Raw genomic sequence first — 8,688 nt, forward strand, 5'->3', positions numbered from 1 at the left:
TTGGTTTCAGCTCAGGTCATGATCTCAGGGTCAGGAGATCATCAAGCCTCAAATCCATGCTCAGGGTGGAGTCTGCTTGAGATTCTCTACCCCCTTCCCTTTCCCTTTCCCTCCTCCTGCTCATATGGGTGCTCTCTCTCAAATAAATAAATAAATAAAATCTCTATTTAAACACAATTATTTCAGAGGTGATGGTTAAACTAGACTTAATGAGGAAATTCAATATACGATTAATATTTGAAAATTAACAGCTTCTAATACTCCAACAACCAGTTAGAATATGTTAGGGGAGAACAATCCATTCACAATAGCAATAAAACCATTATATTGCTTACAAATGAATCCAATGAAAAATGTTAAAGACTTATTTAAAAAAAAAAAAAAGGACATAAAAGAAGACAAATAGCTAGAGATAAACCGTGTTCCTGGATAGGAAAACCCAATGTTTTGAAGAAAATTTTTTTCAATCTACAAATTCAATGTATCCTCAATCGAAATTTACAAAAATGTTTTAAGTGGAATTTGACAAGCTGATTACAAAGGTTTACATGAAACACTAGAACTATACTTAACACAGTGAGATGCTTACACTTCTTAGTGTAGCACATGAAAATACCAACTAATGAATCGCATCTTTAAGCCTTGCTTTCCATGCTCACATAGAAAAATATAACTCTAGGGCGCTGAGGTGGCTCAGTCGTTGAGCATCTATCTGCCTTTGGCTCAGGTCATGATCCTCCTGGGATTGAGCCCCACACTGGGCTCCCTGCTCTGTGGGAAGCCTGCCTCTTCCTCTCCCACTCCCGCTGTCTGTGTTCTCTCTCTTGTTGTGTCTCTCTCTGTCCAATAAATAAATAAAATCTTAAAAAAGATAGTTCTGAAACCAATATTGTACTGTATGTTAACTAGATTTAAATAAAAAAAAATTTTAAAAAGGGCCTGAAACCTAATCCACAAATGTAACTCAATAGAAATAATTAATGCAATTTACCAAAAAATTCTAAATTTCATCTACCGATAAAATCTGTGAATAATAAAGGTCTTCTGAAAAAGAAAAAAGATAGTAGTGAGGGGAATGGAAGAGTGCCTATACTATTTAAATCCTTCTCTCTGATACCTAGCACTCTTTCCTTTGTCTAGTAACTATAAAGGAGTTCTCTAAATGCACTATATGATGTGACTATTTTGTACTTTGATACATTTCCTTCAAATAGACCCTAGAATTTTGCAACTTTTCCCATCAGTCTCTGCACTTCACACTTGGGCTTCCAACAAAGTGCATTTTAATATATGACTGCTTCGAATTAAAGCAGATAATTACCCTGTCTTCTTTGACATTCAAGAATTCATAGCTGACCTGGTGCCTTTGTGTTAGATCAGGTAGAAAATACAAAACAAATAATACAAAATACAAAATAATGAAACAAAGCATTTATAACACCACAAAACCCCAGTTTTTCCAGAGCACAGTCGCCAAAATTAGAAAAACCCACTGCACATTTTTAAAATCTAATTTGAAAATATTTTTTATCTTACCAATTTCCCCGAACACATATACTTTTCCACTTTTAAATTGAGTAATTTCTGTGTGTACTCTCAATAGCCAAAGAAAGAATAGTAGAAAAAGCTATCACTTCTTTTTTGGGGTTCCTTTTAAATGTTAGTTTTCCCCCCAGATTTGACAGTTTTCTTCTTCAATCAGTCTACAGGTACTCTCTGGACAGGCCCAAGTTTCCAGTATTTCCCACAAGCTAAACAGCTTCCAAATCTACAATTCTCTACTAATCACTCTATCACCCGAACTCCAGACCAACTCAGGTGTTTACATCTACCAGCATAACCCACAGCTTGATTAAATCAACAACATTCCACTTCATTCCCTAAAAGCTTCTGCTACTTTCCTGCCTTTCCTTTCTCGGAGACACACCATCATCCCCTAGTCATTCACACAACATCTGCTGAGCACCTGCTATGCCCAATCACTGCTCTCTCCAGAGAGAGAGACCCACAGGGACCAAAACAAAGATCCCTGTCTACAAGAGGCTTCTGTGCTAGTGAGAGCAGAAAGAGAATAAACAGAGCAAGTGGTATGGTATATTAGAAGGCAGGAAAAAATAGAACAGAGTGAGTCTTGAGGAGGGGCTATTTTAAGTAGGGTCGTCACTCACACCTCACTGGTGTAACCTGAAGGAGTCAAGGACATTCATATGTGGCTGTCTAAAGAAAGACTGTTTCAGGGGCACCTGGGTGGCTCAAGTGGTTAAGCAGCTGCCTTTGGCTCAGGTCATGATCCCAGGTCCTGGGATCGAGTCCTGCACTGGGCTCCCTGCTTAGTGGACAGTCTGCTTCTCCCTCTCCCCTTCCTGCCCACTCGTTCTCTCTCTCTCACTCACTCTCTCTCAAAATCTTGGAAGGAAGGAAGGAAGGAAGGAAAGAAAGAAAAGAGAGAGAAGGTGTTTCAGACTAAGTGAGGAATCAGCATAGAGGCCCAAGGCAAGAACATTCCCTCGTTATATTTGAGAAGAGCAACTGGCTGGAAGGTAGTAAACAGTGGAGGCAGGGGATTAGGAGGGGTGAAGGGAGTAGGCAATGAGGGGAGAGAGAGGATGGGAGGTCCAGATCACATGAGGCCTTAAGGACTATTGGAAGGACTTCAACCATTGCGTGGCTTTGAGCAGAAATGTTATGTAATCTCACTTATCTTTAAAAAGTTCACTGACTGCTCTGTTGAAATTAGACCTTAGTGAGGCAAGAACAGACCCTCCTAGCTAGTTAGCAGGCTATGACAACAATTCAGCTAAGAGCTAGTATAGCTCGGAATGCCATCAACTCTCTTACCCAAGCTGGGAACCTGAGGGAGTTCCTCCTAGGCATTCCCCTCTCCCACTTCCCAAACCATCTCCCTACCTGCTCTTAACACATGCACCTGGATTCTATTTCTAAATACCACCCGTTACCACAGTCTCCACTAAATACCACCCGTTACCACAGTCTCCACAGGCTTATCTGGATCACTGAAATGGTGTCCTAGCTGGTCTGCCTCTGGCTTACTCCTTCTTTTAAGTGTATCAGCCAAGGTATCCTAATCACAGGGAACCTTAGTCTGGGATGCATACACAGACTTCATTGGATCTGACACCGAGAAAGCACATTTCTATTTTCACTAACATCTAACTGAAATTCAGCATTTCCTGTGATTATGAATGTAAGAAACCAACCATAGTATTAGGAGAACCCACGACGGTCATCAGTAGAAATCAGATATTTTCCTATCACATTACAGTTGGAACAAGTATCTCATCATCTATAATCATTACTTTGAAATTATGATAATTATTAGATCTATCACTAGATCTTTTTTAAAAATATGCTAATAGAACAAATGTCATAATTAAGAAATATTTGTATTTCGACATGACTGGTTTCCTTTTAATTACCATGTGTTTTAATTTATACATTGAATATGATTAGTTTTAGGAATTTATAGTTTTTTAAATTTATAGACTTCCAAAGGGGTTCAAGGCCAGAAAAGATTAAAATTGCTATTCTAATTATACCTAATCTATCTAGATCTGATCTTACTACTTCCATACTTTCCAAATCCTCATGCGGTTTGCCAGCACACAGGGTGAAGTCTCAAACTATAACAGTGCTACAAACTTCTCCACATCCTCACTTAGCTAAATTTCCTGCTGTAGGACAATTCATGCCTCCTCTCCCGCAGTCTGCATTCTAACCATCCGGACCCATGCTGCTTCTGGTACTTGGCCCTTTCACTCCTCTGGGCATTTGCTCCTTACATACCCCCTATCCTTTTTTTTTTTTTTTTTTTTAAAGTAGGCTCCATGCCCAGTGTGGGCCTTGAACTCACAACCCTGAGATCAAGAGTCACATTCTCTACCCAAAAGTCTCAAGGCCTACCCAACCATGGAAAACTGCTGCCCCATCTTCAAAACTCACCCTTTTCCAGTATTGCCTCCTCTCAGGCCAGATTAGTTTTCCCTTCATTCACACTTCCACTGCACAGCATACATGTCTCTTCACATCCTATGGCACTCTTAGTTGACTTGCTTGCTTCTCTTGCTCAACAGTAACACCTCATGGAAGGAAATCATCTTAATTACCTTGGAATCTCTAGAAGGCTTTAACAGATGCCTCATAAATGGCTAGGTGAATTGAACTAAATACTTTTTAAGAAAATTGATCTGAGATTATGAGCTACTTCTTTAATTCATAAGAACATGATGAAATACGCCTCAAGAATTTTTCCTTCAGTCTTCTAACCCTAGGTTAAGAATATAGAATTCCATTTGCTTATAGATAAATTTGCTTGCAAGTCACAGTGTAGAAGATACCTGCAATACATTTATCTGGCAAAGGATTCAGAACCACTGTTTTAAAAGACTCCTATAAATCAGTAAGAAAAAGACAACTAGGGCACCTGGGTGGCTTGGTCGGTTAAGCGTCTGCCTTCATCTCAGGACATGATCCTCGGGTCCTGGGATAGAGTCCTGAGTCAGGCTCCCTGCTCAGCCGGGAACCCGCTTCTCCCTCTGCCACTCCCCTACTTATGCTGTCTGTCAAATAAATAAATAAAATCTGAAGGAAAAAAAAAACAAACAGTCCAGTAAAAAATTGGGCAAAAGACTTGAACAGCAACTTCGAAAAGGAGGATATCCAGATATGCGATAAATATCAAGGCAAACTTCAACAGGGCTTTAGATGACTCATCAGGGAAATGCAAATTAAGACCACAACAGGAGACTATTATTCTCACCCCAGAAAGACTAAGACTTAGAAGACTGAAAATATCAAGTGTTTTTGTTTTTTTTTTAAGATTTTATTTATTTATTTATTTGAGAGAGAGGGAGAGCAAGAGCACAAGAGGGGGGAGGGTCTGAGGGAGAAGCAGACTCCCCACTGAGCAGGGGAACCCCCCCATGTGGGGCCTCTGGGATCATGACCTGAGTGAAAGGCAGACCCTTGACTGACTGAGCCACCCAGGTGCCCCAATATCAAATGTTTTTAAGGATGTAGATGCCCTATATTGCAAATGGGGTGGGGGGGGCGCGCAAAGTGACAATCTCTTTGGAAAATCATTTGTTAGTTTCCACTAGGATTAAATACGCATTTGTTTATGATACAGCAATTCTATTTTTTTATGTCTAACAGAAATGAATGCAAATATTGTAGCATTTGTACCCTACATCCAGAACAACTTTATTCATAATATCCGTAAGATGAAACAACCCAAATGTTTATGAACAAATAAACTGTGACACACATTTATATAATGGAATACTACCCATCAATTAAAAAAAAATAATTGTCTCCAACAACAAGATGGAGAAAGGTCAGATACTATGTTGCAGGAAAGCCCAACACAAAAAAGTTGTAGTATGTAATTCCATTTATATAAAGGTTAAGAACAAGCAAAAGTAAAAGATGTTTATAAAAATTGAAATAGCAATTAATGCTTCAGGGCATAGACTAAGAAGCAGCTAAGAGAATCTCATGGGGTATAGGAAATTAATCCTATAGTTTTAGCTCAATGGTGGTTATCCATACATATACACACGTAAATATTCAAACTACATACTTAAGATTAGTGCATTTTATGCACTTTACGTAGTATTATTAAGTATAATAAAGAAACTTGATCAGATCTACAGAAGGGGTGGTATTTTGGGAAACTCAAACCATGGCACAACCATTTAGAAAATGGTTTTAATATGGTCCAAAACAGTTGACCCAGTGGAAAGAATAAAGTTATTCTGGAGGAGTAAAAGGGAGAATGAAAACTGAAATATTTTGAAAGTAAAATCACACTGCACAAATGTACCATGTTAGAACAAGCATGTCCAGTCTTGGAACAATGAGAACCTGAGTTAAGCCAATGGCTCAAGAATCACTGAACACAGGCATAACATTGGCCTAACCATCAGTACATCTTTTTAAGTCTACTTTTTTTTTTTTTTTAAAGGTTATTTGTCAGAGTGAGAGAGAAGGAGTGAGCGGGCACAAACAGGGGGAACAGCAGGCAAAGGGAGAAGTAGGCTGAGCAGGGAGTCAGATGCGGGACTCGATCCCAGGACCCTGAGATCATGACCTGAGCTGAAGGCAGATGCTTAACCAACTGAGCCACCCAGGTGACCCTAAGTCTATTTTTACTCAGATATTATAACACTGTGTAAGTTTAAGGTGCACAACATGTTGATTTGATATATTTATATATTGCAATGTGATTACCACCTTAGCACTCGCTGACACCTCTGTCATGTCTATTTCTTATGTTCTCTCCTCTTTTTTTGCATGTGTCTTCACACTGGTAGCACTTGAGATGAACATTTTACTCCTTTCTGCAGGAGATGGAAAAGTATCTTTGAGGAAGATCATTTGGCAAGGAGAAAGGGACTCCCAGGGTGCCGTCTCCAACCCCTGCCATTCCCACATCCCTGAGAGTGTACCTCGTCATCCCAGGTGGGTCCTCCCAGAGGAATCCCTAAATCCCAATCACCACCTGCCACTGCCTTGTAAGGCCCTCAGTGTTGCTCCGATATAGTTTCCTAATTCATCTTGCTTTAGATCTCTCCATGCTGATTCCACTCTCCAGCAACTAGAATGATCTACCCAAAAAGCAGCTCCCATCAGGGTCCTTCCACTGAAGTGCTTCCCTTTGTTTCTGTATAAAATCCAAACTGGCGGTAAGCAGCCTTATCTCCCCAGCAGGCATCCTGGACAAGTTCTCAGAATGTGTTAGGGAGAGGAAACCCCCCAGGTTAGCCTTCATAGGATCACCCGCACCGGACCAGAAATCTAGGGGTGTCTTACTGACATCCACAGCAATTCTGTCATTTTCCTTCTTGACTTTTGTCTCCTTAAATTGTCAGCTCTGCAGTTTCTAGGTTTCCAAACCTGAAGGACATTAAACACAAGACATGGGGCTTCCCCCAACACAGTAATGTTGAGGATATGTATGGGTGTGGCATTAAGTACTTTATTCTCAAAGTAGAAATCCTTTAGAATCTGAAGGTTAGATCTTTAGCATGAAATCAGATTAATGACCAGGGGAGAAATGTATTTACCTATTCTCTTTTCTCCAACTTTCATAGGTACACCACTATGATCTTGGAGCGGGCATCATGCCAAATTAAAACTTGCTCAGAACTAAACTACGGGGTGCAACTTTAAGTGCACTAGTTTCAAACTGTAAAAACCCAAGTGTCCATTATCATGTGAATATAAACAGTTTTCCTTTTGTTATTTATTTCTAACTTTTGAGATAGGATATCTTCTCTGAAGATGGAGGTTATCTAAATTTTTTAATCCTATAGAGATTTAAATTGTGGTCTATTATGTAGTCTGTCCTGGAAAACGTCCTGTGAGCACTTGTGAAGAATGTGTTCTTCATTGTTTTGGAGTAGAGCGTTCTGTGTGTGTCTGTTACATGTAGTTGGTTCATTGATTCCTCTATTTCCCTGAGGAGGAGAGGGGAAGTAATGGATGAAGAGTCTGAGATGGGGGGCGCCTGGGTGGCTCAGTGGGTTAAAGCCTCTGCTTTAGGCTCAGGTCATGATCCCAGCAGGGTCCTGGGATGGAGCCCCGAGTCGGGCTCTCTGCCCTGCAGGGAGCATGCTTCCTCCCCCTCTCTCTCTGCCCGCCTCTCTGCCTACTTGTGATTTCTCTCTCTCTGTCAAATAAATAAAAAAAAAATCTTAAAAAAAAAAAAAGAGTCTGAGATGGAAGAGAGATGGAAGGAATAGGACTAGAGGGGAGGACCAACAGGACTAGATGGAGAGTATGGCGGTGGTTGCCAGGGGCTGGTTGCCCAAGGGTAGAGGGATAGAGGGTTATTATTTAATGGGTTTAGAGTCTCAGATTTACAAGATGAAAGAATTAGAAAAATGGATGATGGTGATGGTTGCACAGTGTGAAGACATCTAATACTACACTTCACTGTATCCTTAAAAATGGTTCTGATGTGGGGCACCTGGGTGGCTCAGTGGGTTAAAGCCTCTGCCTTTGGGTCAGGTCTTGATCTCGGGATCCTGGGATCAAGCCCCACATTGGGCTCTCTGCTCAGCAGGGAGCCTGCTTCCTCCTCTCTCTCTGCCTGCCTCTCTGCCTACTTGTGATCTCTGTCAAATAAATAAAAATTTTTTAAAAATGGTTCAGATGGTTAATTTCATATTACGTGTATTTTACCATAATAAAAAGAGGAAGAAACACATCAAATTGTACATTTTGAAAGGGTGAATTATATGGTATGTGAATTTTAGAAGTAAACCTGTAAACACCCATAAAATGGCCAAAAAAGGAAGACCCTTCCTCACAACAGAGGTCATTTAATAAATGTGGAAGCAGTGGTGGTATAATTGGAAAAATGAACATCTTGCAGCCGGTTTGAGCAACCGCAGATGAACAAGAATGCATGTTAAATCTGATGAGGAGGTTATCTGTATGAACTCATTGTCTTTCCAAAGGCTTTTTGCTGATTTCAAGTGTCCAAGTAATAAATACACAGAGAAAAAAATAAACAGTGACTGGGTGGTTAAGATTATCCCCTTGTAGATACAGACAAATATCATGACTCCAGATGTGAGAGTCTGGAAAGAACACAAAATCACAATGTAATAATCCAGCCAGAGCTGCATAATCTGAGTTTAATTATGAGGAAACACCAGATGA

The sequence above is a fragment of the Enhydra lutris genome, unplaced genomic scaffold (assembly GCF_002288905.1).
Source record: "Enhydra lutris kenyoni isolate GAN:26980312 unplaced genomic scaffold, ASM228890v2 scaffoldscaffold4, whole genome shotgun sequence".
Taxonomy (NCBI): domain Eukaryota; kingdom Metazoa; phylum Chordata; class Mammalia; order Carnivora; family Mustelidae; genus Enhydra; species Enhydra lutris.